We start from the raw sequence: 14,381 nt of genomic DNA on the forward strand, positions 1-14,381 counted from the left end.
ACCCAAAACAATAACCTCATTCATAATCATGAAACATTTTTTATTACTCAATGAAAGATTAGTTTCTCTACATCTCTGCAAAACTCTCCTAAGATTATGTAGAGCTTCTTCAAAATTATAACCCATTACTGTAAAATCATCCACGTAAACCTCTATGCAATCATGAAAATGATCATAGAAAATACCAAGTATCATCCTTTGAAATGTGGCGGGTGCGTTGCATAAACCAAATGGTATTACCTCATATGCATAGGTTCCCCAGGGACATGTGAATGTCATCTTCTCCTGGTGCTCTAGAGCTATCCTAATTTGGTTGTACCCATTGAACCCATCTAGGAAAGAAAAATACATCTTCCCTACTAGAGTGTCCAACACTTGGTCTATAAAAGGAAAAGGAAAGTGATATTTTAATGTAGCTTTGTTTATTTCCCTATAATCCACACACACTCACCATTTACCATTCTTTTTAGGATGATAACCAGTGGGGATATCCATTGGCTGTCTTAAATAGGATAAATGAACCCTACATTTAACAATTTTTGCAACTCATTTTTTACAATTTCTCTCAAAGCGGGGTTTGTTCTCCTTTGTGGTTGTCTCATAGGCTTTGCATTTCCCTCTATTCAGATATGATGAATGCATGTATCTGGGTGAATACCCCTAATGTCTATGTATTCCCAAGCAAATGTATTTGAAAAGTCTTTCAATGCCTGAATTAATTGCTCCTCTTGTTTAGGAGTCAAGGCAAAATTGATATTTAGGGTTTTTCCAAAAGAAATTTCAATTACCTTACCTCCACATTCAGTCATTGAATATGGAGGAAATGAATATAAGAGGGCTGAATGTAATTCAAATTTTGTATCATATTTATAAGAGTTATGCATGTTAGTAATGATATCTAGATTAGGACTAGACTGCCCCTCTAAGTGCTGTGAAAAATTAGGATTAGAAATATAACAATTTATCAAATTTTCCTTTGAATTTTCGTTAAGGCTCATGGCTTGGGCTATTGTCAATACTGGGTGAATAGCTTCTAAATTATGTTCTTCATCATCCCAATAGGTATTTTCTGATTTTAGGAGAGGTTTGGCAGGGGGGTATAGGTTGATGTGTTTAGTTTCAGCCCCATGAGTGATGGTCATGTTTCCAGACCTACACCCTATGTAGGCATCACCCATATCCAACCAAGGTCTCCCCAAGATCAAAGGATGCCCTCCCAAGTTGGTCTTAGGTTGAATAATATAGAAATCTATAGGGTATTCCCAGGAATCCAATGAAATGACAATGTCTTCTAATACACCATCTGGCTTTACCTTAGACCTATCTGCCAATTCTAACATGGTAGGAGTAGGAAGTAAGTCAAAGGATCCTATGTGAGACAATGTATCCATGGTCATCACATTTATAGTTGCACCTAAATCAATTATAGTGTTTCTTATTGGATACCCATTGATAAAGGTGGTAACCACAAGGATCCGAGGGTCTTCATATTTCTCAGTAAAAAATCCGGTGGACATAAGACTTGCAACTTTTCCACCTACTTGAATTGTAGAAGGTTCCTTCTTCTGTCTCCCTAGTTTCTTAGTACATATCTCCCTCACTGTTTTGGCATAAATAGGGATATCATTAATTTCCTGTAGTAACGGGATCTTAATGCATACATTTCTTAGTTCAGACACAAGATTGCACTCAACCTTTTTTATTTTCATCTCCAACCTCTTTAGAAAAGGAGGCTGGACAGTATAAGATGAGGAAGGTTCTTGTGACTTTGGAATGGTTTGTTTGGCTAGTTCTGGTGTATTTCCTACTTCGGGTGTATCCATAGTCTCTTCCTCTATAATCTCTTAGATTTTTCTGGGTTGAGTCACCACTTTTCTTGATCTAACACAAGAAATTTCTACAGCACCACAAGAAATTTCTGTAGCACAGGAACATAAATTTCCTACAGAGGCTGTTGTGATATAAAATAGGTAGGAAAAGTGGGATATTTTGCCACTCCAAAATTGTGAGTAGATTGGACGGATTTATTGTTGCGATTGGGTACTGGCTAGGTAGGAAGTTGTGTGGGTCATGGTTGATTTGGTGGGGCAGGCAATTGAAGTTGCTACTATTGTGGCTAAACCATTTGTTGTGGCATGGGCTGTGGTGAATAAAATTTTTGGTGGGGATAATTTAGTGTAGCAGGATAAGGAAAATTCCCCTACCAAGGTTGTTTTGGAGGCCACGGCTGCCAAGGCATTGGAATGTTCCACATCTAATTCTGGGCATAAGGAGATTGAGAATGTTGTTGTGACATACCTATAGGACGTGGCTACCATGGTTTCTGAGGTGCCATTGTATAGAGTGAATTAAAAAATTTCTAATATCCTAAATATGCTACTTTAATCTCTGGAAGAGAAGGACATTAATCAATAGAATGATCAGCCTCACAAATTCGACATACCTTTATACTATCTGCAAGACACTCCCTCAAGGGATGTTCTTTTCTACACTTGGAGCAGAACAAAACCAAGACTTTCTCCACTTCCTCCTACTTCTTCTTAGCCTGTAAAACATCTAATTGTGAAGACAAAGTTCTAAGAATTTCAGTTTTAAAAATTTCAAATAAGTTTCCCATTTTAGCTCTGGTTGCCCCAGCCCCTGCGATTGATTTAGTGAATATAGAAGAGGTATCTCTTGATCATTTTCCAACCTTAGAATTTCCCCTTGAATACCATCGACACAACTCGCACACAACATCATAACTCAATTTTGATACATCACCTACTCCCATCAAGTTTAAAACCTCGAGAGATTCCGATCTTATGGCTCTCAGTAAGATTGTTCTCAGGGTTTCCTTATTCAGCTGGTTCACCTTGGATTTTTGCAAATTATACTGGAATCTTTCCAGGAAGTCTTTCAGGTTTTCTTCCTCCTTCTAGGTCATGCCAAATATTTCTTCCCTGATGTCCCCAGTCCTACAATAATCCTGGTACTTTTACAGGAACACCTTCTTCATGTCATCCCATGTTGAAATGGAATTCGTAGTTAGCCCCATGAACCATATGAGAGCTACATATTTTAATGTGGCAGGAAACAACTTCAAATTTTGAGCATTTGAAGAGTAATCATATCTCCTACACAATACATCAAACTCAAATAAGAAAGCATCGAGATCTTCACTAGAGGTACCACAAAAATTAGGCGAAGCAGATGGAGGAGTGTTCTTCATTTGACTGGTCCCAACAGAATCTTTGATAGGAAATTCAAATGTAAATGGTTCCCCTTCTATATCATGAAAGTCCCCATATGTAGTACCAATACCCTCTAAATGAGCCATATTAAACCAAAAAAGAGTGGGACCTTGGTGAACTACAGATCCTTCAGAGTCAGCTGCTTGGAACTTTGGTTCTTGAATAGGATTGAAGAGGAATTATTCTTTAGGCTGACTACTAGGCAAAGACAATGTCCTCATAGTAAGAGGATATTATTGATGAGCAGCAACAAAGGATTCTCTGTTAGAAGGATTCTTCTCTCCTGTGGGGGTATTTCTTTGATTAGGATTAGTTGTCGATCCTAGTTCAGAACTGTCAGTCCTTGGTTCAGATTCCACCTTGTTTCTTGCAAAATTCTTTTTCCCTGCCAGTTTATTAGTGAATGAAGTGGTGCTCACACCACCACTGAAAATGCTTGAAAATTTATATTGCCCCCCATAAAAAAATCAAAAACTTCTACTTACCAAATAATCAGGATGTGGCTTTAGAAAATTTATGATCTCTGCAGGTGCGTAGGCCTTACCCCACGTCTTACCACTTCAAATCCCCCAGTCCTGAAAAACTTAAACAAAAAGAAATCATACTAAAACATTTTCAGTATCATCCCTTAGAACCTCCCCGCAACGACGCCAAAATGTTTGGGAAAATTATAGACTTATAATTTGACAAACATAAATTTTCAACCAGGGCTAGGTAATCTTGTGAGATGCTACACAAAATATATGCAGGCTAATACTTTCAGTGTTTTCCTAAACAAAATCACATACACACACAACTCTAATGTCCATTTTCCCCATCAACACTTAGCAGCAAAGGCTATGGAGCAGATTTAATCATCCCTCTAAAGCTCTGAAAATTGTTGATGTCGATCAGAAAAAGATAATAGATCAATCAAACAACAATTAAATCAATTCAACAAATTGCAATGTAAGATTAAATCCTACTCAATTACTCCAAACATATTCATCACATAAGCTTCACCATTTAATCATCACACATGTGCTGCTATAATTTAGAAAAGAGGAATCAAAAGCTATGTAAAAACTATATCAATTCATGAAAATAATTAAAAGAACACAATCTGTAACTATGGGAGTTGTGAGTAAAGGGGACCCTCCCTTACTCACAACTCCTTCAACTATTAAAGGAGTTTACACAACAAGATCAACAGAACATGAACTTTGTATTAATGTTAACAAGTGCTACATTAGTATTGACGTTTGATATATCTTCCCCCATGAAAATGAGACATGAAAGTATTTATACAAATACAAAGGCATAAACTTGCCTGAATTAGGAAAACTGAAATACTACAACTGTTTTCTAATAATAACTAGAAAATATAATAAAAGTAAAAATGCTGAGTTTGATCCATGACTGCAAGCATGGATCAAACTGTTCTCGTTGGGTTGTTGAGGTTGTTTCCCTCTTCAGATGTCCATGAGAGGTTTGAATATCTAGGCAGTTTCGATGGACATTTTGAGGCAGCCAATAGGACAACCTCTATGTAGATGGATTTCTTGACAAAACCCATATTTTCATTCTCTTCGAGGATGACCAGAACATACTCAATCATCAAGATCACTGTAGGAAATCAGAGTAGTTACAGGAAATTGGCGTATCTATAGGAAATCGGTGATGCTGCAGGAAATCTGCCTATCTGCAGGAAATCACGGAACTGCTTCGGAAGATAAGTGATATGCACATGATTCGGTCAGTACTCTTTTAATTGTAGATATTTCGATTAGGTATCATTTAACTTCATAAATACTCAAGAATAAAGGGAAATGATACTTTTTAGACTAATTTGCATACCTTAAAGCCCACAACACCCTTTTGGTCAAAACACATAGGATATTGCAAGAAGAGAGTCATGAAGGGTCAAAAATAGTTCAAAATAGGGGGGGGCAAGGCCTTAGAACATTATAAAAAATGGACAAAATCGGGACTTAGCAGTACCGTCCTTGAATTTAGAGAATATATAGAATTAGATCTGGGTCATGCCCAAAATCATTTGGAATACTTTCTTGATAGCCTTTTGCTTTTTTTTTCTTTTTTTTTTCTATGTCTTTAACTCTGTCTTGACTAGGGAGTGAGACTGACGAAGATTCTTTACATGTAGATTCCATCTCCAATCATTTATCCATCCATAATTAACCACCCTTTTATCCTACTTCTACTTTCAACATTTTTCTGATAAGTGATTTGTCTTCCCAGAATGAAGACACGAATGTAGATCTAAACATTGACTCTCCATGTGACCAACTCTTTGACAACGTTGGTATTTGTTTTTAATATTTTGAACATATTCAATAAATCCTACGCTCACAAGATAAACTATTTTGTATAATGTGGAATATGAACATTTTTTCCTTTGTCATATCCCAAGCCGTATCGCTTTATATTGAATGATATCTCTTCCTAAGGTCTAACAAACATCTTGGAAAGATATTGATGTTGTTTTTGTGCTTCTTCACATTTTCTTTTGCTAATGTTTTTGCCATCATTTTGTGATTATGACTTATCTTCGTTCATTGTTTCATTCATTAATTCACTATATGATTCAATTGAGTCTATGTATCACAATGAGCATCAACGATTTCCAAGGCTTCATCCATTTCACATGTTACATCAAACTTCTGGATAAGATAGTCTATATCATTTGTTTCACCAATATTTTATAATAACTCCTATATGTCACAAATTTCATCTATCTTAGCTCTAAATGTTTCATTAAGCATATCATCAAGTTGGTCTTGATTTTCTCCTAATTTTATCTGAAGTGCACCAATCAAACAATCTTTCATATCTAGATCACTTTGAAGACTATTTGTTAATTTTAGTTTATAAACCATGGGGAAAATGATGTTTTATTTATCTTGTAAGTCCCGCTCAAGTGCTTTAATTTGATTTTACAATTTATGGTTTCACTCTTGCAAATCCTTGATTTCTTGAGATGCATTCTGTACATGTTTTCCTCATTTACACATTTTTCTCATGCTCACTTGTCACACTCACTTATACTTGATCACTTGATGATATCCTTATATTTAATGCTCAGTTGATTTATATTACCTTAAGGTGTCAATTACTACCAATCATGCACCCTAAATTTTGATTACAATGACTAAACATGATGACTTGGTTGACCTCCTTATTCAATTTCAAGTAGGTCTTTATGATAACTTTCACACATAATTTTGAAAGGATTTGGAACTTTTCCCTTTGCATAAGCGAATGATTTATCCTTCAAATTTTATAGTGAAATGATTAATTTGATTTGAATTTTTTGTAAATACTTGAGAAATAAAGTTCCAAACTAGACACAAAAGTTTAGTGTCACACATCCAAAATCTTACAAAATTGCACACAAAAACAAGTGTCCTTGGAACCCCCCATTCAATTTTGGGATAAGTATAGGACAAGAGGCAAAAAAAATGATATTATTTGAGAATGTATTGTTGATATAACTTAAGTACATATAGTAATACATAATGTTTGTATCAATTTCTTAGTTTATAAAATTAGAAGCAAGATATAATCTATAAAGAACAAGGTTAGATTGGTTGTCAATTTTTATGATTAAGTTCTAAAGATAGATAAAAAGTCAAAATATAGGATTTCAAAAAAAGTTAAAGATAATCAAAGAAAGCATGAAACAAAATTTTTAAATAAAACACACTACTTCAGAAATAATAAAATTTTGTAGCCACTATAACAACCACAACATTTCCTCTCTTTCAAAATTTTGGCGACATCCCATACTAAAATTTCTATCATCCTTTTCCTATAGTATCCTAGGGTTCTCTTCCTCCTTGAGCTATTTAGGGTATTCCCTTAGACCGATAAAACCTAAGCCTAGCAACCTAAAACCTTGAAACTTAAATTCTTACTCAGCAAGTCGCAAGTCGCAACTGCAGTTTATAGTTGTGTTTCACTAACCATTAAAATTTTGACTTGCGACCATTGCTCCCAGTCACTAGTTGGACTAGTATCTTATAGAGGCAATGATACTAGACGTTAAAATTTTGACTTGTAACCTATTTTATGCACCCTTTATCCAAAGTTGCAAAGCCACATTCTTGGTCCTTATTCACACATCACTATGATTTGATTGTGCGACTTGCAATCCCCCTATGCTGGTCGCATGTGATGAGAACATCACACAACTCTCACATGCAACCTCTCCATTGGATGAAAATATTGTGACCTATGACCTCATTCCTTTCATCACATGTGATAAATTTATTGCCTAACCTCCATATGAGACCTCCCTTCTAGGATTGTTTCATGCGATAAAATCTTTGTGCAAACCCAATTTCTGACCTCGTTTCACATGTGGGGTCCCTGTTATAAAATACCTGCGCTCCCATTCCCCATATCATTTCCCTTCATGCCCGAGTGAGAATCTCACCTCTAGTTAACAATAATGATCATGACCTAAGGTAAGTAATACACACCCTTTGTAATCATTACTCTTTCCTACAAATGGACATGTGTTGAATTATTGATGTCGTGATCTTGCATATTTCTTTCTTGGGTGTTTAATCTCTTATCATCTATGCACCTTAAACCTTGTCATTCACTAGGCCCTATTACATTTTCTTTTATTCAATACAAGGTCACCCTCTATTTTTTGTTTAAATATGTGGCTTTGATCCTTGTAACCTCATATGCTATATTTATCGCTCCCATTCTTAGCCCCAACTTGTAACCCTTTATTCCTCTTCTTAATTCCAAGAGTCTCTACGCTAAATTTCTCCCTTGCAATGGTATCGTTCCACCATACCATCCATTCTCTTAAATCACTTCATTAGTGTGAGTAGGGATTAGCATTCGTTCCATTCGATTATGCCTTACGATATTCGTGCTAAATTCATTGTGTGTGCTCCCGAGAGTTTCTTAGAATTTGGTTCCTATCGCACTACCGATAAGAACCTTTCTCGTCTCAAGGAGTTTGATTTGTTTGCATATATTATGAGGGTATGCATGTGTTAAAAAAACCAAATGGCTCCCTAGGTCATAGGTTACAATCCACTATGTCATGTGTCAACCCTTTATCGCTTGTTGCTTCCTGCAACTCGCATCCAAAGTTGTGATTCAGTTGTGATTGTGAATCAAAATCTATGCTAGGTCGTAGCTCACCTTCTAACAAAGGTTTACAACTATTTGACTTGTGATGAGAGTTATTGAAGTGACCTACCAAGAAAAAATTCATCATGACCTGGTCCTTGATCACACCCATATTCCATAGTAATGCAGTAATGAAGTGTGACCTTCCCTACAATTATAGAGTGTGACCTACTCTGTATAAGTGAAATGCGACCTAAAAAGAGAAATAAAACTACAACCTGTCCTATAAATTGAACATGCAACTTAAACAAATCCCTTCTCCATGCCAATTTCTTATACCGTATTACCCTGAAGCTTCATAGTGACACTTTTATTTTTGTGTCAATTGGTGGTTATAATTGTTTGTGCTAACATCTATGTCATTGGGTAATATTTTTGAAATGTAAGGTATGATCAATTTAGTTTGCATTACTATATCAGATTATTCTGGAGAGATGGTTCCATCGATGGTCAGAGGATCTGGAAAGAGTTTTGGTAGAGTCGGGAGAATCATATAAGGGGTCATAGAGAGTACACCAAAGCTTCCCATATATGGTGATACTTCCTGTAATATTGAAAAGACACCGAAAGTAACTTGGTGGGACATCTACTCATAATTTGCAAACAAGGGCATCCCACATGATTAAGAATATTTTAAAGTGTATATCAACATCAAGAAATAATGGTTGCATAAAGTGGAAACACATTTACTAGTCTTTCCATGTGCTATTGCAGGATATGGATGAAGATCACTGGGTAATTGGAGGACATGATGGAAGATATATAGAATCCTTCACCACTGTTGATATTAGTAGCTATTTTAAGCTTCTTGAGTATGAAGAAGCTTTCAACACTAAATTATTATCAACCTTTAATGAACCTACTAAAGATATGTTGAAATCATTCTGGCAGGAGCCAACCAAATTTAGGCTTAAAGAAAATTGGGTCTATAAAAGAAAATGCGTCTAGAAGGTATACCAACTAATAACTTCCATTATGAATAGGCTTTACGGGAAGGCAAACACTATTATTTTTATAGGATCATGGGTCCCTCTAATTCACATGGTTGCCACAAAAGGAACACGATTCAATCAGGCAAGCATTCCTGCATCCTCTCTCAAGTAAAATATCTAGGTAGCCAAGAACCTGACAAAATGTCAACAATTAGAGTTTTATATGGCTTCCTATCTCCTTTATGCAGTCTGCAAAAAATGTGACTTTGAAGGATTGAGTTTAAAATAGACTCCAAAACTACATGAGCCTGTCTATATCCATTATAAAATATTTTAGAGAACATGTTACAAAGGCGTGTACGAAATGATTGCACATTATTTCATTGCTCTTTTGAATAATGCACTCTTTGGAGAAGATCCTCCATGCATTTTTGAAAGGGAAAAGAACTCCCTCCCTGATTGTACCAACCTCAGGTTAAAGTTTCATACAATAAAGGATAATAAAGGAAAAATAAAAACAAGGTCATGGGACACTTATTCGAAGTTTAATGTTGGGTAAGCACTTTAGTGGGCATCACTTGTGGTTTAATAATGGCTATGGAAATAGGAAAAGGAAATTGCAAAGGTAAAGAGGCAATAATTGACATTTAATTATGAAAATAAAGGAAAATAGGAGAAAAGGAAGGTGAAGAGACACAAATATACATGCAAGGGAAATTAGAGGGAAAATGAAGGAAAATGAAGAAAAAGGAGATGCCAATAATAAAAAGGCACTAGAGAAACAATTCGCAACTTTTGTCAGTTTTGGCTTGGATCAATTGAGAGAGAAAGAGAGAGCTCCAAGAGGAGAAAGTAAGAAAACAAGTAAAGGAAAGAAAAAGAAGAAAAGGGAAAGAAAAGGAAAGTAAGGGAGTTCAAGGAGAAGGTTGGATAATAGCTTTAGTAGGAGGATTCTGCAAGTAACAAGTTTCATGTGTGATTTCCTATCTAAGGTGTGAATGCATGGTACATGCATTTGCTTATTTGGTTAATTCTTTTGTCATTGACATGGGGTTTTCCTAGTTTGATAGTGGTTTCAGCGTTACCTTTCCATATCCTTAATAACCATGGTGTAATGGGGTTCATTCTCGGTTGAGCTTTGGATTTCCGGAAGGTTTTAGAACTAGGTGAGGTGGTCTCAGGAAAATCCCAAGAATTAAGGGTGGATATGGTTTTATCGAGGAAGTCGTCAATTGGTGGGTGCAGATAGGAAAATTCCTCAAGGGATGGTGAAGGAATTCTAAGACATCCAAGATTGGTTTGGTGTTGTGATCTTGATACTGGTTTAGGTGATATCATGGTAGCTTGAGGGTGGAGTTGGTTTAACCTTTGAATTCTGTTTTTGATTTTGTCTTGGTTTATACTATGAAATCCCACATTCATGCTTGGAATATGGCATGAGGGTAATTTGCTGAAAGAAAGATTTTGTTCAACCCAATCTATGGTCGGGTGGTATGTGGAAGTCCTTAACTTGGTTGGATTTTTCATATGTTAATATAAGATATTTTCCCTATTGTGATTTATGAGCACAAGTACTTGTTATTATGAGGATTTTATGGTTGATTTGTCATGGTTTCTATTTTGGTTATATGCCAGTTATATGAATGACTTTATTATGTTTTCTAGCTATGGCTCTTGTTCATGATTCTATAAGTTATTAAATGGTTGATGAATTCATGGGCTAACAAGTGTTATTGTAGCTATCTTGAGAGGGAATTATAAATTTTTGGTGATTATCAAATGAAGTGCAAGCTCTTATGATCATATATGAATTCATGACTTATAGCTTCTATGTTTATCATATGTTTGACGAAATGTCGGTCATGGATTTGGCATGGCTAGGTAAAGTTCTGGTTCAAGTTATAAATGGTTAGCATTCTTAACATATTGTTTATGTTTCTAGAAAGTTACATGCAGTTTTGGGCAGTGGCTTGGAGGCTAGTCTGGAAAAGTGGTTCAGATCTCAAAACTGTTGGAACATAACTAGATGTTTGGGTCATAACTACATGGAATTAGGTTTATGAGTGTCACTACAGCCTCATAACCACATGCATGAGGTGTTGCGGTTATGGAGTCAGGTCAATGAAAAAGGGTTCCAGCTCAGGGATCGATCACCTAGGGTGGTTACCTGGCTTCTAAGTGGTTTGTAGCCCTCGAGAGATGTCAAGAATTTTTCAGTTGTAGGCCCCACTTCCATCACTGCAACTTGGAGGTTAGGTCATGTCATAGTAGCACTCATCTCATGTTTACGATGGGGAGCTTGTAAAAGCGAGTAAATGTGGGAGGAGGTGTTACAATGATGTTGTAGATTGCTTCCCAATTGGAGAAGCAACCTATATTAGGGTTTTCTATGCCTACAAACCTCCTCATTCTCTCCCCATGCTAGTGACAGAAAAAGTGGTTTTATAAGAGATAGTTTATCGATTGAATACTGCATTGTCCAAGAAAATAACAAAAGGTAAAAAGGGACCATGGCCGATGTTCCCTTTGACAATTGGAGCATATAACATCCAAAACTTTAACGAGGCTGAAGTGGAAGCCCATGATTTAAATATTTTCCATTTCATTGAATTAAGTTTCCGTAAATATGACACAAAAGCTATTACATCAAAACATTGCAAATCAATTGGTTTTGGTTGGGAATATACACACTTCATTGATGATGAAGAAGAAAAGATTAAGAACTTTTATAATGCTTCTAGGGAAGTAGGTCCAAATGTGCAACAAGAAAATTAAGGAGAACAATCAGATAATGATACCAAGGAGAGCATGAGTCTTAAATACAAGAAGTCATCCTTAAGATAAATAAGGGACATGGAAGAAATAAATAAAAGCTAAAGAAACAAAAGTATGATCAAGAAGAGAAGAAAAGAAGGAAGAGACAAGAAGAAGAAGCTTAGCAGAAACAAGAGGAGGAACTGAAAATGAAGTAAGAGTAGGAGGAAATCCTAACGATGCAGGAGGAGGAACTAAAGAGGAAGCAAGAGTAGGAGGAAAACCTAACGAAGCAGGAGGAGGAAAATAAGAGAAAGGAAGCAACAAAGAAGAAAAAAGAGGAGGAAATGAGGAAGATGTTGGAAGAGAAGAACTCAAGAATCCCCAGACAAAAAAATTGAGCAGGATCTACTCAATGAATGGGAGAGCAAAGTAGAAAATGATCAGCAACTACATGGTTTAGAGATGTAGTTGGAATTTACTACCTTGAACATTTATCCATCCACTCCTATCATCGGTGGACATTTTCTGCTACAGGAATCAAGAATTCCAGAGGAGGAAGAAGAAGAAGTATTTTCATTTCTAGGCTCACCTTTGATTATGTCCAATGTAAAATTAAGAAAGAAAGGCATAAGCGCTATGCTAAAAACCTAGTGAATCCTATATTAGTGATTACATAGAAGGAAAATTTTGTAAAAACCACTATTGAACCTAGAGATGATAGCATTGGATGGAATTTCTTTTGTGACAACAATGATGTTAAATATAAATCGGTTTAATAGGCTAATTTTTGATCTAAAAGGAAAGAAAAGCTTGTTTCCTCTAAATAAAAGGTTGTACAAGTACAAGGTGAGAATCAAGCCTTTCCCACCTCTCACTTCCAAGGTAAGGGCCTATAGGCATCTATTTCAGATGATTTACATAAACTAGTGGAGGAAATGGACTTAGTTTATAATGAAATGTTGAACTTACATCAATTCATGTCTCCATTTCTAAAAATGCACAAAGAGTCAAAAGAAAGGGGAATGATGATCAAAGTAGCCACTACAATAGTTGAGCACATAGGTGAATGGTCTGATCTATATCTTAATGCACCTGAGGATCTTCCAAGGAAACATTTGATCACAACAAAAAATGATAGAGTGGTTGTGCATATCAATATGAAATCGCATGAAAAATTGGCCAAAGATATGGACAAGGGAATAACATCATGCATGCACTTGCATGGACTGCTAGAGTCTCTTGTTGAATTGCATAAGGTTCCTTCTATTAGTGGATTAAGCGAAAAAAGAAGAAAAGAGGAATTAAAACAAGAGGTTCAAGTATTCTTATAGCCCATCAAACATGTCATTCCAAGGGATGACTTGGAAGCTATAAAGGAGGTGATCACTCAATATGTGGTTGAGTCTGTAAGGCTATACACTACGTTTATGACTATGTCACACCAAATACAAGGAAAAAATCCCACCCTAGTACCAAATGCGCTAGAGGACCTACAAAGACATGGGGATGAGTTGCAGCACTAGATTTTGAATCTTGCAGGAGAGTACAAGCTGTGGCAGGAGTATTTGATTCAAGAGTTTCAAATTAATGCTCCAAACCTTTATATTACAAGATTAGTTGATTAACATTATTTATTTTCTTAAGACTAATGTAATTTTTTTGTTTGTTGAGAATACATTAGACCATAGAATAGGAAAATTCATGTGGAATATGAAAAGTCATTGAGGGTAGATGAAAGGTCATGGAAGGTGAAATGTCACCTTATATTCTATAACTATACCCTTAATGTAATGGACTTTTAGTTTTGGACTAATTCGGTGCAAATTGTTTGAGTGGTAATAGACCTTTTGTGAATACAAGTGATGATTTCGCACTTCCACTCATGGATTCCATGGGATTTCTATGTGATGATGCTATGGATATTTCATCTTAATTTTTGAAGCTTTTTGAGCCTAAGTGTGCAATTATTTCATGTGTCATCAATCATTGTGAAATTCCTCCTGCGGTGATCGAATGGTATACATTGTGCTTATTTTATTCTTATCTTAATGAACTATGTTATTGATTTAAGTATATATTATGTGTAGGATTGTATGCTTCTATATGCTTTCATGGCGTCATTGATTATGAACTTGTTTGTGATCAACGAACTAATCTTTATTGAATTCATGGGTTTTATTTGATGTTTTTCTAACACTTCTTCTCTTAGGATTCACATCACACTAGTTAGTCATATTTATATGCACAACATTCTACATGTTTAATTTCTATAGGCCACTCATTTGCATTTTTTGAAGGTTTTATT

The 14,381-nt window shown here is 35.8% G+C and overlaps 1 protein-coding gene across 1 annotated transcript in view; it reads right to left on the reverse strand.

The window, feature by feature from the left end:
- LOC149248148 (benzyl alcohol O-benzoyltransferase-like) overlaps positions 1-14,381 on the reverse strand; it is a 39,889-nt gene that overhangs the window by 939 nt on the left and 24,569 nt on the right. The gene's annotated exons all lie outside the window — the stretch shown is intronic.

Source organism: Pinus tabuliformis, chromosome 7 (genome assembly GCF_031772625.1).
Source record: "Pinus tabuliformis cultivar Carrire ecotype Pingquan chromosome 7, CPIR1, whole genome shotgun sequence".
NCBI classification, from domain to species: domain Eukaryota; kingdom Viridiplantae; phylum Streptophyta; class Pinopsida; order Pinales; family Pinaceae; genus Pinus; species Pinus tabuliformis.